At 46.0% G+C, this 20,984-nt stretch overlaps 1 protein-coding gene across 1 annotated transcript in view; it reads left to right on the top strand.

The window, feature by feature from the left end:
• Positions 1-20,984, top strand: part of UBXN2A (UBX domain protein 2A) — a 720,890-nt gene that overhangs the window by 590,822 nt on the left and 109,084 nt on the right. The window contains exon 7 of the transcript XR_011260377.1: positions 548-694. The gene's annotated coding sequence lies outside the window, so the exon portion shown is untranslated. The remainder of the gene's footprint in view (positions 1-547; positions 695-20,984) is intronic.

Genomic DNA, 20,984 nt, shown 5'->3' with positions numbered 1-20,984 from the left:
AGCTTCCAAGCATTAAGGGATCTGGGGAATACCAAGTAACCTGTTACACTGTTTTGAACTTGCCCTGCATTTCTGATACACTTTACTGCATTGTGTATAGACCAGAGTGCGTCATGGACCCTACTTATTATATCATCTATGTCCGGGGCAAGAGTGTGCCTTTACTTCTTCTCTGGCTTCATCTGTACAATATGTAATGTGGCAATGACTGCTTCTGCATTTCTGTTGGGGACATCGAGGAACGCTTTGTCCGGAATTCAGTGCATGGTGCACTTGAGTTTACAAAGCAAATCCCTGTGAGAAGGTTGATTGGAGTTGATGGGCCCAGCAGGAATGTATGCTTGTCAGTCATGGGTCCAAAGGTAATGGGTACATGATCTGTGACGGGGTGGTACTGGGATGTTGGAAATGCTTAGAACATTAACCGTCTTGTAGAACAAAGGAATGCCAGGGAAACAATCCAAATGAATGGCTGTCCTCTGGCTTCTGTATTAGCTAAACATGAATGTTTTTTTTATTTTTTTTAATGAAATGTTCTGTGCACTAGGTTCTTCCTGGAAAGGCGCTGTAGGCAGGTCTTCACTGCCGGAGACGAGATCCTTGCACAGCACAACAGCCCACTGGAGCAGGAGTAGGAGCCTTCCGACCTCTGCAGAAGCAGTATGTTGCACCCGTAGGCCAGACCACCAGCAAGGTATGCTTATAATGCTACCCCCACGAGGAAATGATTATTTAAAGGAGGTACTCTTATGGCACTAGGCGCGGTATCTCACTTTATTAATTTCACTATTTTAAGAGCATTAGCCCGAAATCGTACATTTGCCACAAAAAGCCCTGGCAACCTTGATGCCCACTACAGCGCCATTGCTGCACAAGAGGCTCTAGCCAGTCCAAGATGGCTGCCTGTGATGCCTGATCTTTCGTGTCTCTCTGCACCCCTCATCAGAGGCCAGCACTTCACTGATTGGCCCTATCAGGAAAGATACTAATCAACCCAACGCCGTGAGGCGTAAGCCGGCCGTTCCTGGAAAGGCCCTGAGGGTAAGGCCAACAACTGTCCAGAGAGTGTCCCGAGTTGACCAGAGCCCAGGGCCATACCCCCTGTTCGTGCTCCTTGAGACTGTGAGACTGTGAGTAACATATGTCTGCCTAAACTTACTGCCTCTGCACTCTCAATATATCTAGCCACCCAGAACCTACAGTTCTCTTCATTACTCCACATGCACTAGCCATGCACACTAATCACTGTGACGGATTTGAATGCCAGTCAGCGTTTGCCTCTACTTCATAGCCTGACTCCAGATGCACCTTTGTCTATTCACTCTGCATTTTGATGTACATTCACACCCTACTCACTCCTCATTGCTAATTTGAATCTAGGTGATCTTTTGTTATGCATTTTGAACTAGTGCCTTTCTGGCTCCCAATGCGAATTACCACCTTATCACGTGTGGTATCTGCTTAGCCCCCACTGTATAACACCTGGCTTTTATGCATCCTACTCTACTAGAACAGCTAGACCCACGTTGCCACTTATGCTATTCGCTAATAGCCTTACACTGTATTATCCCTAATTAGCTCCACAGACACAATGTATATCCCATTGCTTTACACTGTTCTACTTAGATAACTTCTCTATATTATCAGTCTTCAGTATCCTACTATACCACTAAACTCACTCCCACTTGCGCCAGCGTATAACTTCCTTAAACAGGTAGACATGATCACCTCACCCTGCACTCTTCTACAGAGGAACCTCAAACTATGTGCCAGACTCCCAAGGCTCTATGACCCTTTAACCAATTCAGTGCAAAGCAATGCCGCCATCAGTCCTCGCAACATGAGCCTCTCCCAGCACCCTCTCCAACTTAACAGCAGACTATTCCAAGAGACTATCCTTGCCTCGAAAGGCACTCCCAAAATTCAGCCAGCACTCTTGAAACCAGTACAGTCTGGGACATAGGGCGCACATATAAATGCACGCTCTATGGTAGCCCATGCAACAGATATAGCCAACCTATTACACAATGAAGATTTAGACTTCCTAGCTGTTACTGAATCTTGGCTCCACCCAGCAGCTGGTCCAGCAATTATGCTAGCCTTACTAGATGATTATACCCTACTAAGACTTGATCGTACCACCTCTCGAGGTGGAGGTCTCACCATAATAGCTAAAGCTAAACTAACAATGAAACTTTCTCCACAATACAGGATCATGTGAATCCCTAACTGCTAAGTTAACCCTATCAAATACTCAGTCTGTATCTGTTCACCTCATATACCGATCCCCAGGCCCTTTATGATCTTTTGAAGAGGACCTCACAAACATAATTTCAAATAATCTCAAGAACTCCTCCCAAAGCATCCTATTAGGAGACTTTAACCTTGTTCTCAGTGACCCTTTAGATTCTAATGCCACACTAATTAACAACACCGTAGAGGAATTAGGCTTTACCCAGAAGATCACAGATCCTACTCGCATCAAAGGTAGAACTTTGATTTTTTAGCTGTGCACAATTGCCCAATCTTGGCCTCATTTATAATACCACAGCTTTGGTCTGATCATTACTTGATCACATTCTCCTTAGAGGCTATACCATCGCAACCGGACAGTATAGCTCCAGCTGTCCCGACCAGAAATAAAAGAAACATTACTCCTGAAAATCTTATCCCCTTGTTCCTACCTACTCTTAACGCCATCCCGGACCACACAGATCCTTCCACTATGGTAGACTTGTACAATAAAGTAATGCTATCATCCCTTGATGACAAAGCACCACTGAAGATGAGAACGCGTAAACATTGCAAACATGGGAACACCTGGTTCTCTCCCCATCTCAAGGCTATCAGACAGGAGAAACGACGCTGCGAAAAAATCTGGAGGTCAGATCCTTCAGAAAACAATAAGAAAAACCTGAGCAAACTATCCTCCCAGTATAAAAAAGAAATCATCCTTGCTAAACAAACGTCCTATAACCTTCGAATTTCTCAAGCCAAATCCAATACCAGAGCGCTCTTTGTAATTCTGAAAGAAGTAGAATCCCCTGTCCAGATGCCTGACTCTTGCCTCAAGGATAAAAATTGGTGCACAGGTATACAAAATGCTCTAGCTAACAAAATGACCTCCCTGCAAATTAAGATCAGTATCAAAAAAGACTCCCTTCTCCCCACCTCCAAATCCAGCAACACTAGCTCTATCCTGAAGCCCTATCCGGCATCAACTCCCCACTTTAACTTCCGTAAAGTATCCACTAAAGAGGTCGAAAATGTAATTCTTACTCTCAAACCTTCCAATTGCCATGGGGACCTATGCCCTGCACAATTGATAAAAGATGCAGCTTACGAACATGCACCGTTTATCAGCAAACTAATTAATGCATCCTTTACATCAGGCACCATGCCCAATAATTTGAAACATTCTTGGGTCCTCCCATTCCTTAAAAAACCCAACCTAGATCCCTCCACCCCCACCAACTACCGTCCTATCACTATAGTGCCGTTCATACTCAAAATCCTTGATAAAATAGCGTACCAACAAATCCAAAACTACTTTGAATATTACCACCTTCTAGGATTCTGACAGTCAGGCTTCAGACACCAGCACGGAACTGAGACTGCACTCATAGATCTCAAGGCACAGATTGAGAAGTTGAGAGATGAGGGTAAGACAGCATTACTGCTGCTTCTCGATCTCTCGGCTGCATTTGATCTGGTCGATCATGAGATCCTCTGCAATCACCTACAATCGGCAGCCCACTTTTCCCAAGAAGCAACCGACTGGATCCAATCTTTTCTTAACAATCGTACTATGCAAGTTTTTTCCCCTCTTGCAGCTGCTGACCCAACGCCTATCACCTGTGGCGTGCCTCAGGGCTCTTGTGTCTCCCCTACACTGTACAACATCTTCACAAAGCCCCTTTTCGATGATCTACATTGTCTGGGTATCACATACACAAACTATGCAGATGATACCCAGATCCTCATCCCCTTGACGGGGGATTATGACAAGGATTTGGCCTTTGTAAATAGAGTGTACCTCATCATCCAGGCATGGATGGCCTCACACGGTCTATGCCTGAATGATGACAAAACAGAACTCCTCATCCTAGGCACCACACCGGACATTATCAAACTAGGCCAAAACTACTCTTCCTTTGTAATTGATGATAACAAAATCACCAAGGAGGTCAAAACTCTCGGCTTCTATTTAGACTCCACACTTACTTTGAAAAAACAAGTTAATGCCATGGCATCCGCCACATCCTATACTTGCAAACTTATTAGAGCAGCCACACCATTCCTTTCATCCAGTAACTGCATCACCTTAGCCAGAGCTTTGATCCTGTCCAAGCTGGACTATTGCAATGCTCTCTATGTAGGCAGCAACAAATACATCACAAACAAAATTCAAATCCTACAAAACAATGCTTTAAGAGCTGCCCTAAGCCTCCCGAAGAAAGCCCACATCTCAGAGACTAGAAGATCGGTCCATTGGCTTTCAACGAAAGACAAAATCATCCTTAAATCTGTCTCTCTGACCCACAAATGCCTCCACCAAGCGGCCCCTCAATATTTGATAACGAGATTCGCTATACCGGCATCCTGCCGTCCCTCCAGAAAGGCCAACTCTAACCTCCTTCTAGTGCCAAGATTCAAATGCACTATGTCTGGAGGGAACAGCTTCCCTGTTAAAGCAGCACAATTTTGGAACTCCCTACCACCATCCCTCAGGGAAGACCTTCCATACCCACAATTCAGATCCAACACCATCCTCTGGCTGAAGATACATGACACTTAATTCTCTTCCTCAACGCGCTATACCAGAAACACTGTAAACTATGTATATCCACCGATCCCCTATGTTTAGACACATTATATAACCTGTAAATATTGTATATCTCCTTGTAATTATAACTTGTTGTATTGGTTCTAATTGTTTTTGATGCTTCTAGCAATGTAACCTGAGCTGGATTCCATCTACTGCGCTCCCTGTAACCTAAGCTTTACAATCCTCTTGTTACCTCTGCGCCCTGCTACCCCTGGGTTAGGTGCGTAATTCAAATAATAAACAAACAAACAATGTACATATGGTCCAACCTGATCTACAGGTATTAGTGGGTTCATGGTGAGGTCTTCTGTCAGTACTACCCTTCATCTGACTGGAGGTGTGCTGGCTTGTTTGGCATAAACGTGTTTGGATGAGGGAAAGTTCCCTGTCCAGGGGTTGGAGGAGGATTATTGTGCTGCAGTCTGTACGGGCACTCGTTCTTCCAGTGGTTGACCTGCTTGCAGTAGTCAAAAGCTGACGATTTGGGGAACTCTCTGGCCTGGCCTTTCTGATTTTTTCTTGTGGGACATGTCTGCCTCTTCTCTAAGCCTCTTATGAAAGGCCACCTTCCCATTGAGGGATCCCTGTTCGTAGAGGTTCTGTAACTATATAAGATTGCTTTTTATGTTCTTTATTTTGCTCTTGCCACTTAACACCATGGTTTGTAACCATGACAAATTCTCATAGAGGTTTATTCTGCCACCAGATTTAACACCTATTCAGTTGGGCTGAGTGGTTGGGCTGGACCCTCATGACAAATGCATTGGCTACTTGTTCCAGAGTTATATCATTGGGCTTGACTATTCCTGAATGTTGTGCAAACACTATTTTCAAATGTTCCAACTAGTCCACTGGTGATTCTCCCTTTTTCTGCTTGCAGTTGATCTTGCCCCAATCTGTTTTCCTGGGGCACACTTCAGGAATAAATGCTAAAAGTCTCCTTTAAGCGTGTTCTAATTAATTTCCAATTCCAGTCTCCCTAAGAGCTCCTTGACGAATCACTGATGTTCCTCACTAATGTTTAGGAATTCTTCGACTGGGTTCCTTAGGTCTTTGAGAGTCCATGGAACATGCACTATCACTAAATCATTTTCTTTGGCTTCACTACAGGTTGCCCCTGGTTCCTGTCATAAACTTGCTTGAAATGTCACAGGGTCCCTTTGATAATTTTCACTCCCTTTTATCAGAGAAGTGGTAAACAGAGGAGTAATAGGTATCTATGAAAACCTAGGACTAGCCAACTTCATAGGTTTGGTGTTTGGCAGTCATGGGTGTCTGATTAGGGCTGCCGGACAACATGTTCTTTGAGGCTGTTTCTGCCTTTCCATCTGTGTTTGGCGGTCCCATAACTGTCTGGGATGCAGCGGCCTTACCATCCGCAAATGTCCCCTGTGAAACAAGTGTACATACATCAGTGAAAAGTCTATTATGTTGTCTGCAGTACCCTCATCCTGCTTATTGTTTACCAATTGAAGGTAGAGCAAAGAGGGTTCCAGCCCTTTTTCCTTTCCAATTCACCTTCTATTTTGAAGGCTCTTAATTTGGTCACATATCTTTTCGATGGCATCTATAAATCCCCTAATTTTGGATGTGATGTCTTTCAGATGCCTCCTCATACCAGGTAGCATATTGCCTCCCCTCTCTCGGACTCATACTACCCTTCTTTGATTCTAATGTGTGCTTTAAATGGGCCATCCATTCTAAGTGAAAAGTGCTTTAGAGCAGGAAGTGATTATGTCAAATTCTCATGTTAAATTGTGCCAGGCTTCGATATACTTGCACGTGGCACCGTTGTTCTTTGTGTACATAAAATAGGCAGGTCTCCCTTCACGTGGTATAGAGACCTGTTTACACTATACTGTACCCATGCCTGTCCATGATTTAGTCTCCTTTTAACCATTATGCAAATCACCCTTGAGGAACGCACACAATGATTCCACTTTGTTCGTGGCCTGGGGGAGTAGGTGACTGAATTAACAAACGCTGCTGAGTGGTTCTGAGGGGTGTGATGAATCTTGCCAGGAATCTGGTCTGGGACATTTCTCATGTGGCCAAGGAAAGCCAGACTCTTCCTGATCCCGACCCTGGGGTTGGTGTACTGCGGGAGGATCAAATGGGGTGGGGTGAACAGACCCAGAATACTGGGAAACTCCCCTGTTTAACTTTCCACATAATCCCACACTTTTGATGGCTGTTTGCCAAACAGCCAAAGTTAAAAGAACTAACTTTGTTGTTGGGGACTCCAAGTCCCAGAATCCCATAAGTACTGGGACGAGGAAGAGGGTTAGAGAGGAATGCATTAGTAGTAGTCAGGCAATTAAGCATAACAGCCCACACCTGAAGGAACCTGGGAGGCATAAGAGGCCCCTCAGGTGCAGGCAATTAGAAGGAGTTGGGAATGTGAATGGAATGTGTGCTGTAGCAGTAGAAGCAGAAAGAAGAAAGCATAAAGCTGACAAATCAAATAGAAGTGGGAGAACGAGAGGGACGCAGGAACATGGATAGAGTAGATTTCACCTGCTTGTTCTGAGAGAATCCTGTTCCCCCAAACTCTGAAGTGCAGAGGCTGTGCAGCGGAAGGTCTGCAGGAGGGCTGTCTTTCCCCATGTGAGCGTGGTTGCCCTGTAGAGAACGTGTTAGAGACTGAGGCGAGGAGCTGTTGTCAAGCCACGGGTCTCAGGAGCGAGAGGGGCTCCTTAGATGAGTGGCCGAAGACACCTTCAACGAGGAAGGGAGTGGGTCCCCGTGAAGCCAGAAGCAGTAGAAGTTGTGGCAGAAGTTGAGCGACCCGCAGAATAGGAGTTACAGAAACCGGTGAGTGAAACCTGGTGTTCTGATTCCTTGCGCGAGCACTGCCAGCAATAGTATCCAGTTTTCTATTCACTCGCGTATAGATGGAAGCAAGCTGAAGTTGTTTGTTAAAGCTTTAATAAAGGAAACAATGGAAAAGTAGCACTTGCGTGTATTGGGTAATTCCGTTTACTCGTGTGAGGAGCAAATGCTGCTAAAAGACCATTGGTAAACCCTTAAAGACTGTATACCTTATCAAGAATTGGTGGCGTGTCTCTCATTAAGAAGAGTGAACTTTGCAAACGCCATTGCTGAATATATAACGTAGATAAGTCCATTATTAAAACCCTTTGAAAACTACATCAACAGGTGGTTGCGTGTGCCTAATTGTGATTTCCAAAGGAAGACTGCACTCTATCCTTTACTTACAGGTAGGCATACCTTTCATATAAAAGAAGTTAAGCAGTTAAACAGTGTATCTACAATTGAAGAGAAGAGCAAGCATTGCCCAAGCCAAAAGTCTCCCATACTAAGAGTGAAAACAACCTTTCTCAGAGCCAAAAAGCAATTGATATTATTGTGAACCCAAAACAGTCCAACCTTGCCAAAGATACAAGTGTGCAAAAATGACATGAAGCCAAGAAAGTGGCACCAAGGTAATTGTTTGGGCTAACAGTTGGCAGAAAGGTGAAGGCAAAGTTGGAGAAGGGAAACTGGCTGCTTGTAAAGATTATTTTGAAGCAGACACCACCTATATTGCAAAAGACTGTGAAAGGAAGAGAGAAGTGGGTCATAAAGGCAAACCTAGGTTGTTTTTGTGTCAGACAGACAAGAAAGGCAAAGAGACTGCCCCTTTTTAAAGATCGATATTCAGAGGAAGAATGCCTTGCTTACTTGAAGGTGTTGAAGTACTTGAAAGTAAAACTTGCCAAAACTGTCTTGAAGTCCAAATTGCTGAAGCTGTGGTAGTAGTCGAAAGTACTGAAGCTGTGGTGCTATATCTGGTTGTCAGTAGATGCAACATTGACATACATAAACAGAGTTGAGTACTGTGAGACAAGTGAAGTTGTTGAAGTGGAAGTAGCGGCACCGTGAAGTCATCCTGACAAATATACCTATTGTGTATCCTAATTCTGTAACTAAGGACATTCTAACTGTTAACCAACTGTGACAGAAGATGCATTTCTTGTGAACTGTGGCAAGTCTTCTTGGATTGCTAGAAGTGGTGACAATGCATCGTGCATGGGAGAACCATTGGTGCTGTTCTGAGGAAGTGGAAAGCCCATCTTTCACCAAGGAGAAAAGGTTTGCTAATGTTGGAACTCGGGTTAACAAAACTTTACTTAGACATTGAAACATCAAGAACTGATTTGAGACTGTCTTATCTACAAGGATTTCCTTATTTTCTTTTCTTTGGTTCAACGTTGCAGTAGAATTCACTTTGAATCCTGGGGAAGGGAATCCACCCAGGTTACTGAGGGGGTATCAAGAAACTGAATGCTGTTTGTTATTTCAGTTGCCATATATTTTCTTTGTGTATTTGTTGTTAAGTGTGAGGGCCAGATATCCTGTGTTAGTGTTTCTCTTTAGCTTTGATTAGGTAGGGAAATCCTCAGTAGACTAGGAATAGTGAGGCATTTTTATTTTATTTATTCTTTAATAAAAATTCCATGTTTTGACCAACCATCAAACAGTTCTCTGCCTTGCATTCCTGACCCCTCACAGGGGGCTAAACATTCAACATGCAGCCACCCCATCTGTCCCTATTTAATTTCGGCCTGTTTACAAATGTATCCATTTTTATTTTAAACTGACCAGTTTTGTTTCACAAAGGGTTGTCTATTCCGTTTTTTTTAAGCAGGCGCTACTCTACACCGTTTATTTACATGACTCACTTGACCAGAGACTACCAGAAAGTCTGTCTGCTGTCTTCACACTGTGGAAAACCCTAGGCTCTCCGGTCTGGCTATGCAAAAGCAACACTTATGGTGAGCCTCCTTCCGACCACCCGGCTGGAGTTTTGAAAAAAGACTCCTTACCAGAGCATGCATGTCCAAGTCGGGGCATCAGAATTGTCAGAGAAAACAAGCTCACGCATTAGTTTACTGTAGTGGCAAACCAGAAACGGCTTCTTTGTTTTGAAAGACAAGGGACCAGATACATCTTGACCTTACAGGAACTGAACTCAACATTCTGACTCGACCTCCAGGCTCCAGGGAATGCAGTGATTTTGAACACATTAATGGATCCATAAACATGCCCTACAGTAGAAGGCTACCAGAGTAGCGCAGCAGGTTGAGTGACTTGCTAATATGTTAGAGGTTTAAAACTGGCTGTAAATCTTAAGACTTTTGCAATTCCTTATAAAAAAACAAGTGCTATAAAATGTGTTCGGGCAGGGGATGGGTTTGGCTGGTAGCTTGCTTATATTCAAGGCAAGGGTGGTGGAATTTCTGTCCCCATAGTGAAAATCTAAAGTTGGCACCAATGAACCCCCATGTTTAATTTCCTAATAACTGCTGTCAGCGCAATAGACAATGTATTTGTGATTAAACAGTTTGACAAGTATATAACTGCTTTAGAAATATATCCCGTGATAAAAGGGTATGTGTGTTTGTGGCAGTGTGACAAAAAAACGAACACATTTTAAAGAAAACTAGTGAATGTAAGTTTAAGAAGCATGCTTCAATTTGGAAATGTCTTCTGTTTTTTTCCAGACAAGTGTAAGCTGCACATTTGTAAAGCAATAGTGTGCCCAGCATGTAGGTATCCTGCTTTTAACAGTGATGGCCCCCAACCCAGTGATAATTATGGGCCATTGATTCCCGTGGTGTCCCTTTCAGGCCAGACGATAGGGCACAGGCTTAGTAAATGTCGCCTGCAAACCTGCGAATGACGGCTGGGCGAAGGAGAACCTTTAGGGCTTCCAGAAAGAGCGCTTTGCCAGAGGGCGGGGTAAAGCAGCCAATTATGGGGGCACAGCAGCCAATTAGAGGTGGTGGGCAATTGCACACCTTTGCTCTCCTCTTGGGACGTCTATGCCTGTCAGGAATTTTAATTAGGAAGGCCTTCAGACCTTTAGTTATTAATCATATACCACACATTATCTAAAAAGTTTAGTCCACACGCAAGCACACTTTCCAGCTTTCTTGAGTCACGGGAAACATTATTTCATTTTTCTGTGCCCTCTCGGCACAAAAGACTTTGTGGTAACGTGATGCCTGTTGCTGTGGTTTGGCCAGATGCAGTTCTTTGCTCCTACACCCATTTCTGTTATGGTCTAATCTGTCCTCAATAACGACGCGGGACACAGTGTACGTCCTCACTGCTTTATTCCTCCAGCATACTGACTTCCCCTTTTCTCCCGCCTTACCTCCTCCCGCCCCTCCCTTTCCCGTTTCCACTTTCGCTTTTCCCTTAAAGGGGCTGATGTCCTTTTTCCCTTTACAACAACCCCACCTTACTTATCAAGTAAGTTCAGTGTCTACATTTCCTCAATGAGACGGGTGGGTCTTCTTATGACTCTCTTTGGCCAGCCAGCCTGGTCACTTCTTTCGTCATCCTGGTCTGTCGATGTGGGAGCCTCCGGTGGATCGGGAGGGATCCCTTGGCCTTCGGGCTCGTCCTCTTTGAGGGGCACGTCCTCGGCTGGGTCTTCTTGGAACATTATGCGGAATAAAAATGCGTTCCTTGTTATTTCGCCGTGGTCCCCCATTGCAGTGATCATGGGTCCTTTCACTTCGGTCACTACCATCGGCTTGGGCCGGTGTCTTGAGTTGGTCTTCCTGGGCTGGGCCTGCCGGACTCGCACAGTCTCCTCGATGGGTATTTGCGGTTCTCTGGGTCTCTGTTTCCCATCAGACCATTCTTTGGCCTTTCGTCTTTTCTCGGCTTCTCGTAGTCTTATTTCGTCATCCTCTGCTGGCGTGTAGTCTTCCAGTTGGGGAAGCCGGGATTGTGGTTTGTATTTGATCATGAGCTCTGCCGGGATCCGGCCGGTTGCCTCATGCGGAGTTGGTCGATAGGTTCTTAGCATCTGTGAGAATGCTTGTGCCATAGAGGTCTGGTCCGTTGCTGTTTTCTGGTGAGTGCGCTTGATGTTTGCCATGAAGCGTTCCACCATACCGTTGGCTTGTGGCCAGAGTGGGGTGATTCTTTGGTGGTGGAACCCCACGTGTGCCGCGAATTTCTTAAACTCTTGGCCCTGGAACTAGGATCCATTGTCGGTTTTCACTGTTTGGGATACCCCATGCGCTGAACAGTTAGTCTGTTGTGGCTACTACATGATGGAAGGCTGTGGACTGCACGTGTTTCACCAGCGGGAATCGGGAGTATTCATCGATCGCCACTAGAAGGTGGCCTCCTTCTTCCAGTGGGCCGTAGAAGTCAAGTGCTATGCATTGCCAGGGTCCCTCTGGGAGGGGAACTATCTGCAGTGGGCATGGCTGTGAGCTAGCTGCGTTTACTTGGCATGGGTTGCAGTGTCTCAATATGTCATCGACGATGGTGTCCATGTGGGGAAACCAAACCTGATTACGTAATATCTTTTTCGTGTTGGCTACGCCACAGTGTCCTTTATGTGCGATGATGACGAGGGGTTTCCTGAGGCTCTTGGGAGCCACTAGTCGGTTTCCTCTAAGTAATGTTCCTTTGTTTGTTGTGGCTAATTTGTTGTGTATTTTCTTCATTCTCGTCAGGTCTCTCCTGTCTGCTCCCCCACTCCCCCGGATCAAAGTGTTCCTTGGCTGCCTGTCGCCACTTGTTCGTGTTTGTGAGTTGGACGGCTGCCCTAATGGTGGGATCCGCTCTGCTCTTTTACGCAAACAGTTGCGCTGTGATTGCTGGGGGAAGGGCGTTCAGTGACAGGTACGCGATGTACTCTTCTGCTTCTCCTTGCATTTCGGTATCAGAGGCTCCGTCCGGGTGTCTTGACAGGTAGTCGGCGGGGTTAGCGTCCCCCCCAGGTCTATGGATGATGTTATAGTCATATTCCTGGAGGCGAATACCCCATCGTTTGATGCATGGCGGCATCTTTATTTTGGGGTTTCCAAAAAGGGCTAGTAGGGCCTGGCGGTCTGTGATCAGTGTGAAGGTTCATCTGATGATGAAGTGGTGAAATATTTCACACGCACAGACGGCGGCCAGGCTCTCACGCTCAGCTTGTGAGTGGGCTTGCTCGGTGGTGTTAAGTGCATGGCTGGCGTATGCCACTATGTGGGTTTCGGAGTCTTGTTGCGGGTTGGTTTGGGCCAGTATCGCTCCTAGCCTTGCTAGACTGGCGTCCACGCTTATTTCTGTGTTCCACCGTGGGTTTAAGTATGCCAGTTGTTGGTTGGTTGCAAGTTCTCGTTTGATTGAGGCGAACGCTTGTTGGCATTGGTCTGTCCATGTAAAATGTTGATCCTTCTTCAGAAGTTGTCGTAGTGGGCAGGTGAGTGTCGCGTAGTGGGGGAGGTATCGGGCGCAATACCCTGCCATACTCAAAAATGAGCGAAGTTCAGACACATCTTTCGGGCTAGTCAAGTTCACGATGGCACTAATTTTGTCCAGGTCAGCTTTGATGCCTTGGTCCGAGAAGATGTGGCCAAAGAAACATAGGGTGTGGGTGCTGACTTCGCACTTCGGGCCGTTGAGCGTGAGGCCATAGTCTTGGAGGATGCGACAGACCTGGTGTAGAGCCTCGTCGTGTTGATCTTGGGTCACTCCGAAGACTAGGATGTCATTGCTGTAATTGAATGCATTGGTCACCGGGATGATTAGCCTGCGGATTGTTTCCTGGAAGATTTTGGCGGCTGACAAAATGCCGAAGTTCAGCCTTTTGTAGCGGAACAGTCCCTCGTGTGTAGTCAAGGTTGTGATGGGTCTTAATTCAGGATCGATGACTAGCTGGTGAAAGCCTTGGTTTAGGTCCAATTTTGAGAATTTGGTGGCTTTGTTGAGTCTTACCAGCATATCTTCTATGTTTGGTCCTGGGTGCCTTTCCCGTTGAATGGCTGTGTTGGGAATCCTCATGTCAACACAGAGGCGGAGGCGCCCATCTGCTTTGGGGACGACTACTATTGAGGACACCCATGGTGTGGGTCCTACTGCTCCCTCTATGATGTCGTTTTTGAGTAGCGTCTGTAGTTCGTGTGTTACCTTGGCTTGCAGGTGGAACCCTATTCTTCTGGGGTGTTGTGTCACGGGTAGTACAGATGGGTCAATGTGCAGTTTAATTACATTGGGCCTCATTCCAACCTGGGGGCGCAAAGGGACATTGGTGCCGGTAATCAGTTTGCGCCCTATTTCGACGTCCCTTAACGGGTCCCGCTATGGGTGCCTGGTTTTACCAGGCGCCCTTAGCGGGACCCGTTAAGGGACCAGCGAGCAAATAACGGTACCGCAAATTGCGGTACCGTTATTAGCTCCCTCCCCATTCCCATTGAGCCCTATGGGGGCTCAAATGGGAATCGGGATTGCCTTTTTCAATGGGGACTTACCGGTCCCTCCAGGGTCGGAATGGACCAGTAAGTCCCCATTGAACCAGGTCGGAGTCGGAGCCAGTTTTGGAGGCAGCCACGGCGCAAATAGCGCCATGGCTACCTCCAAACTCGGAATGAGGACCATTGTCTTTTAGCATGCCAACGCCTTCGAAAAGGTTGGGGAATATGTCTTTCAACATCTCGATGTCCGGTGGTCTTTGGCCGATGGCCTGTACATACTGGGCATTGGGTGGGAGCCCTTGTATCGCTTCCGACTGATCACAGTGTATGTCTATTAGATGCAGAGCGACAGCGGTTTTGTGGCTTAAGATGCATCTCCCTGTTGCCGGGCTGTGAATGACGTGGATCGCCGTATCAGGTCACACATAAATTGTCCTTTGGATGTCAAGGGTAAGGTTGCACCCCATTGAAAGATGTGGGCATGCGATGGCTGTAATGGAAACTTATCAGTCAGATTTTCATATGTTTGGTGATTCATGACATTGACGGTGGCGCCTGTGTCCACTAGGAATTGGGTGTTGACTCCTCCTAGGTGGGCTGTCACACGGGGTGCAGTGCTGTCATCTGAAGAATCAGAGATGAGCCGGACATATTCCCTGCTGTATCGATCGTATTCCGCATATTGTTCTGGTTCTATTGGTTGTTCTTCGATGGGCAGGTTTTCATATGGGTCACGGGTGTTGATCTCTGTTCTGAGGTCTTCGTCGGGGTAAGATTGCATGTGGTGTATTTGTTCTTGGCTGTTATAGACTTTGTTAGTCGGTTCGATTTACAGGTTTTCCACTGCTCTGATGAACTCAGGGTGGGCAGTGTTCCTTGGGTGCTGTTTCTGGTGTTGTCCCTCTCGGGGTATGGTTGTGTGTTGAAAGGTCTTGGTGGTTCATACCTCCTCGTTTGTGTTTGTTGGTTCGGTGGCCGGTATGCTGGTAGTTGTGGTGTCTTCTCTCGGCATCTGCTCTGGAAGTGATTTTCCTGGCCGCACCTCATGCACATTTGGCCAATTGCGGGGCACTGACCTTTGTGGGACAATTCGAATCCACAGCGGTAACATTGTCTTTCTGGTGGTGTTCGTCGTGTGGGGTTCCAAGAGTCTTGTCTGTATGTGCTGCCAGGTTGGCGACCCTGCTGGCTGGTGGCGATGGCCGCTATGGTATCTGTCTTCTTTGGGTTCTCAATGTTGGCGGCCTGGATGTCCACTCTCTCGTATACTCTGGCTAGTTCTGCTATCTCCTGCAGGGGCTTCTTTAGTAAGTGTTTTCGAAATGATGAGGACAGACATCCTTCAATGACTCTGAAACGGATGGCTTCATCGTCATTGAAGTTCGCAAAATCGCAATATGTTATTTTCCTCTGGAGGCGTAGTATGAACTGTCTGATTGTTTTCTGGGGCATCTGGGTGCATTGGTTGAAAGTGTAAAGTTCATAGTCTCTATTTGGAACAACGACTAGGCGGCTGTTGATGGCTTCATTGAGTCTTTGATATGTTGTCCTCTCTGCAGGCGGGATGGTTTTGATGACCCGTTTGATGTCCTTCCCGACTAGGTTGGTGAAGATGTCTAGCGTGTTTGGTGCATCTTGGTTTCCCTCATAAACTCTTCGAATTCGTCCATCCAGTCCTGCCACCTCTGGCCTTGGTTTTCTTGGGGTTCTAACGGGAATGGGTTTGGGTGACGTAGGAATGAAATGGGGTTGGTGGGAGTTATCCCAGGTGTGGGTGGTGCCATAGTGTCCACGGTGGAGCTCCCCGATTGCGACATCTCTGGTGGTATCTGCTGCGTTTGTTAGCTTGTTGCAGGTTGTGGTACTCTCCTGTTGTGTGACGACTACCTCTTTTCCGGGTATCCCTTGCTGATTCGCCCTCTTTGGGTGTGTTCCCATTGTCACAGTTATGGTGAAGTTGATAGTCTCTTTCCATTCAGTGCCCTGTGGGTGGGTGACCCTCCCGTCCACCTTTAATGTGCAGTTCCTCGTTTACAAGTTGTTTTATTGGAAGTATGGGCCTTTTGTGCGCTTGAACTGGTGACCCTCCGCGTCACCTCCAGTGTGCGCAGTTCCTCACTTTCAAGTGGTTTCATTGGGGTTCTGGGCCTCTGCACTCTTACACTGGTGACCTTCTGCGTCACCGTCAATGGGCACAGTTCCTCGCTTTCAAGTGGTTTTATTGTGGCTCTGGGCCGTTGCACTCTTACGCTGGTGAACCTCTGCATCACCTTCAATGGGCACAGTTCCTCGCTTTCAAGTGGTTTTATTGTGGCTCTGGGCCTTTGCACTCTTACGCTGGTGACCCTCTGTGTCACCTTCAATGGGCACAGTTCCTCGCTTTCAAGTGGTTTTATGTCCCCGCTGCAGCGTGCTCACATGCCCTTCCATGCCTGCAGCGATGAGGAACGTCGTTCGTGTCTTCTCTACTGCCAATGCGCTCGTTCTCCTCTGCGGGCGGTGCTTCCTGGATTCCGTGGCTCCAGTGTGGCGGCTCCGCTGGTCTTCTTTCTGCTTTCCTGGGCTCGCGGGGCTCCTCCTCCCCTGCTTGCTCACTGGCGTGCTGGACCTCTTTCCTGGCCGCTCCCTGGATCTCCGTCTGTTTCTTCTGCCCTCCTAGGCGAGTTGGCTTGCTCGCTGGGTTCCTCCTCCTCAGCCTCCTCCGCAGGCGCTTACGTACCGGACCTCCTCACCAGTTGTGCTGGTCCTCTTCCACCTGACGTCGCTGTGTTCCTCCTTGACACAGTGGCGCTCTGGTGCTCCACGCTCGTCGCCAGTTGTTATGGTCTAATCTGGCATCAATAACGACACAGGACACAGTGTACGTCCTCACTCCTTTATTCCTCCAGCATACTGACTTCCCCTTTTCTCCCGCCTTCCCTCCTCCTGCCCCTCCCTTTCCCGTTTCCACTTTCACTTTCCCCTTAAAGGGGCCGATATCCTTTTTCCCTTTACAACAATCTCGGTGCTGGTAAGTGAAGACCCCATGGCCTCGCCATCAATAGTCGACTCAACTCTAGGCTACATTAGAAACTATTGCCACTTGAAAAGATAAAGGCCATGAAGCACAATATTTTAAAACTTCTGTTTGTTATCCGGTTTGATGGCCACTAGAAGAGTTTAAGGACTCTTGGTCCATGTATTCCATTAGAGCCATTCTTAGAAAGCACCCTACTACATTGGATCAATTTAAGAACTCCTCTCTTGAGCTGCCCGCAATGTATTTGGGTGCTCCTATTCCAGTACTATCATCTCGCCATTCTAAGCACTGAGAATGTGGGCTCCTTAAAAGTATATTTCCTTTCAAGAGGGCAAACTATCATAACCTGCTTCTCCTATCATTTGCACATTACTCTCGTTTTTAGAAAATGGCACTGTTCTATTGATCTGCCAAAGCACTGTTTCATGTTCTCTAGAAATGAGAGATTCTAAACTGTCTACTTTGATTTATTTTTGTAACTGAGACTTCATCTCCCTCTTCCAATGTACAATTCAATGAATTTGCTCCTGACAACTATTTTCTTCCTTATCTTAAAAAACACCCAGACATATTACCAACTTCCCTCTGTCTGCCTACCTTCATTTAAATGTTTATTATTCTCTCGATTTACCAGACCTAAAGCATAAAGCATAGTTTTCCACTTAATTTATCACCACCCGGAACCTGCCTGAACTTTGTGGGCACGTTTTAAAATGTGGCTCCTCATTCAGCTCTAGATTTCTCCACTAATGTCTATATAGGTGATGTTAATACTCCTGGGACTGGCTCCTTCTGCTCTACTGTGGGAAAACTACAGAGACCTCCCTCGAGCCTCACCACTCCTGTTTTGAGTCCACACATATGAAGAGGAATACATTGGACTTCATCATTGCCGCAGACTCGCTGATTGTTCTTCACTGACGAGCATTCATTCGTCTAACCATTTTATTATTTCTTTCCAAATAATCATTTCTCAATCTATTCATGTTGGACAGCCAGTCCCTGAAAGCATAATTTGCAGACAGCATTTACATATTTTTGCAAACATAGTAAAAGGAGAGTAAAGGGCATTTTGCCTGTTTTACTGTTTCATGTTCCACTCCATTTTTATAAATGTGCAAAATTGCATGCAGGGGACACAACAGAACGTAGGTGCTCACGTAGGTGATCTACTGCATGAAAATTTAACTGTTTACAAGATGAACCTGTTGTGTAGCAGCTGGAGGGATGTATGAAGTCCGAGTGTGTACCTTGGTGTGTGCATGTGAAAGAGGGAAGGTGTGTTGTATAGTGCTCGCAAGCATGTATGGAATGTGTGGGGTCAATGCGAATGCTGCAAGAGAGATTAGAATGTTTGGGTATGGGTGAGGTTCCAGCCCAGGAAGTTGGAGAATGTAAGCCTGGGGAATGGGAGCCAGTGGGTTCCTATGCAGCTATTTATACAGTATGATGTTACTACAATAAAGGAACTAAAGAGCAATTTACCTGGAGTGTCACAGAGCTTACTTTTTTTTAAAAGAACCCCATTGCGTTTTATAAAAGAAAGCATCGCGCTCACGTTGGGAAAATTATAGTAGCCTGTGTGAAAAGTCCTATTAATACAAACAGAGGACATTTCTAATTGAACTAAAACAATCCAACGCTTTGTAAAAATACCAGGTGTCTCATTTGTGACAACCAGGAACCAAGTTTGTATTTGATTTGGTGAACATTCTGTTTATATAACAATTTGCAGGTTAGGATACAGAGTGAACTTTTCCACTGGCATGGAGCAGTGTGTTTTCACCTTATGGCGTGCAATTGCAGAACAATGTTTAAATGAAAGCACCTGAACCATGGCGTGTGCTTGGTGACGCTTGTGTACACAAAAATGATAAATTATATTATATTATATAATTATATTAACTATAACTATATATAGTTATATTAATAGAGCTGTTCAACAGCTATGCACATGTCTGTGTGCTTTGAAGGTCAGTTTTTCCAATACTGTCCAATGCAATAGCACATTTATTGCATAGGTTCATGCTTAATAGCTTGCCTTGGTTTCTAAAGCATTCAACACAAGCTTATCATGTCACACCACTGCTGCCCTGGCTGACCTACACTGGCTTCTCTTGTGTGTCTGCAGAAGGCCCTCTGACCAATAATATAAGTCGGAAAATTATAAAAACCAAAGCAAGCAAAAGCAAAATGAATGGGGGTCCCACATAAAGATACTGCTGAACCCACAAAAATGGAATTCTGCACTAACATATGTGCCCCCTACCCATCTCTAGCCAGGGGTAACTCATCTTTTTTGGGATAAGTGACATGGTTCTAATCAGTTAAGGACAGAATAACTTTTTGGCGTGGTGTCCAATTTACCTTTGCTAAAATTCAGTCTTTACAGACTATAGGACCAACAATATCCTTTTGAATTTTTCTCCCTTCTAGGAGAAGGAAGCCTGTTCCATAAGACCTTTAGAGGGTCTTGCTTCCCCAGAAAGTAGAAATAGGCTTTTTAGCAGGACCCACAGTGGAGGATCCTAATGATCTAGGGTGGTCCCTATCAAGGTAGAAATTAGCCCCCTCAGGAATTCTAGCCTACTTTCCTGTTGGAGCAGGTAGAGTTTCTTGGTACTTGATAGGAGGTCCAGGGGAAGAACTAGGTCTCCTCTTCCTCTTGGACCAGGGCAGCCATTCATACCTAAATGATGCCCCCTTGACAATCGGCTCCATAGAAAGAGTGTAGTTTAAACTCAATGCTTCTGCAATGAGAGTGGTTCTCTAAAAATACCCCTCACTTGCAAGTCATTCCCAGGTAGCACTCTGCTAGGGACCTTTTCTTGGACACTGATAGGAAGGACAAACTTCTTTTTGGAGATCTATAGGGAGACATAAAATACAGTGAAAGTCTGAAGGGGTCCACTAGGTAACCTGCTGCGTTTCAGTCTGTGACTGGGCATGGAGGATAATTTGCCAGGTGTTTGTAGCTGACACACTCAAGACACTTTACCCCGACTGATGGCCTGTGCAAATCTTTTGCTGCGCTTTTGTTTCCACACTTTTTGCCCATTTTGTTTCTCATCTGGAGGGAGTTGAACTCATCAGTATTCTGCGCCCTCCCTCGTTCTTTTGTGCTATATGCAGTGTCTTCTGCAGGATATCTGTATGGCTTCATCCAATCATATTTCCTTCTTTTGGATGTCATTGCCTTGTGGGTTTTTTTGTTGCTTTAAAGGTGAGCTGTAGGCATGTCTCGTGATATCTGATTCCCACAATACAACCCTTGAACAGGAAAGCAGGCCCCTTGGTTGTTGTGGCAACCAACCAGCGATCAGGGCAGGTTGGGAAAACCTCCTGAAAAAGGTGGAGCCATGATATACAGATGCTGAAATTGATGGTAATGCTTGGTTGGCATGGTGGGTGCCTTATGAGCAGATTGGGGGCATCTGGATGCAGGCAAATGGTGGAAATGGGGCAGTATGGAAGGTTTTGGGGTGTATTGGGGGGGTGGATAAGCTGCCCTAAAAAGGAAATTAAGTGTTATGTAGGGAGGTGGCATGAAAGAGTGAAGAAGGAAAGGTGGAGCAGGATTGTGTAAGTGGCATGCATGGGTGGTGCCAGCCTAGGGCTTGGGGGGGCTAAAACCTTCCCACTTTGAGGCAGCAGGCATCACTCTGCCGTGACGCCCAGCCCTGGGTTCTGATGGCACGAGTCTGCCAAATTTCTCACATCGGAGAGCCGTGTATTTATTTTTAATTTTATTTATTTATATTTATATAGCGCGCTGACAGCCCAGGGGCATTGTGGCGCTGTTACTTGCAGGAGCTTAGTTACAGGGGGTAAAGGATTGGTAGCAGTCGTTGGCACATTTTATTGCTACAGAGTAGTCATTACAGCTCATGCATCTTTGGTCATTGCATTATAGACAGCTGATTGA

The sequence above is a fragment of the Ambystoma mexicanum genome, chromosome 4p, assembly GCF_040938575.1.
Source record: "Ambystoma mexicanum isolate Mex_15411 chromosome 4p, UKY_AmexF1_1, whole genome shotgun sequence".
NCBI classification, from domain to species: domain Eukaryota; kingdom Metazoa; phylum Chordata; class Amphibia; order Caudata; family Ambystomatidae; genus Ambystoma; species Ambystoma mexicanum.
This window is presented reverse-complemented; position numbering and strand designations above follow the sequence as displayed.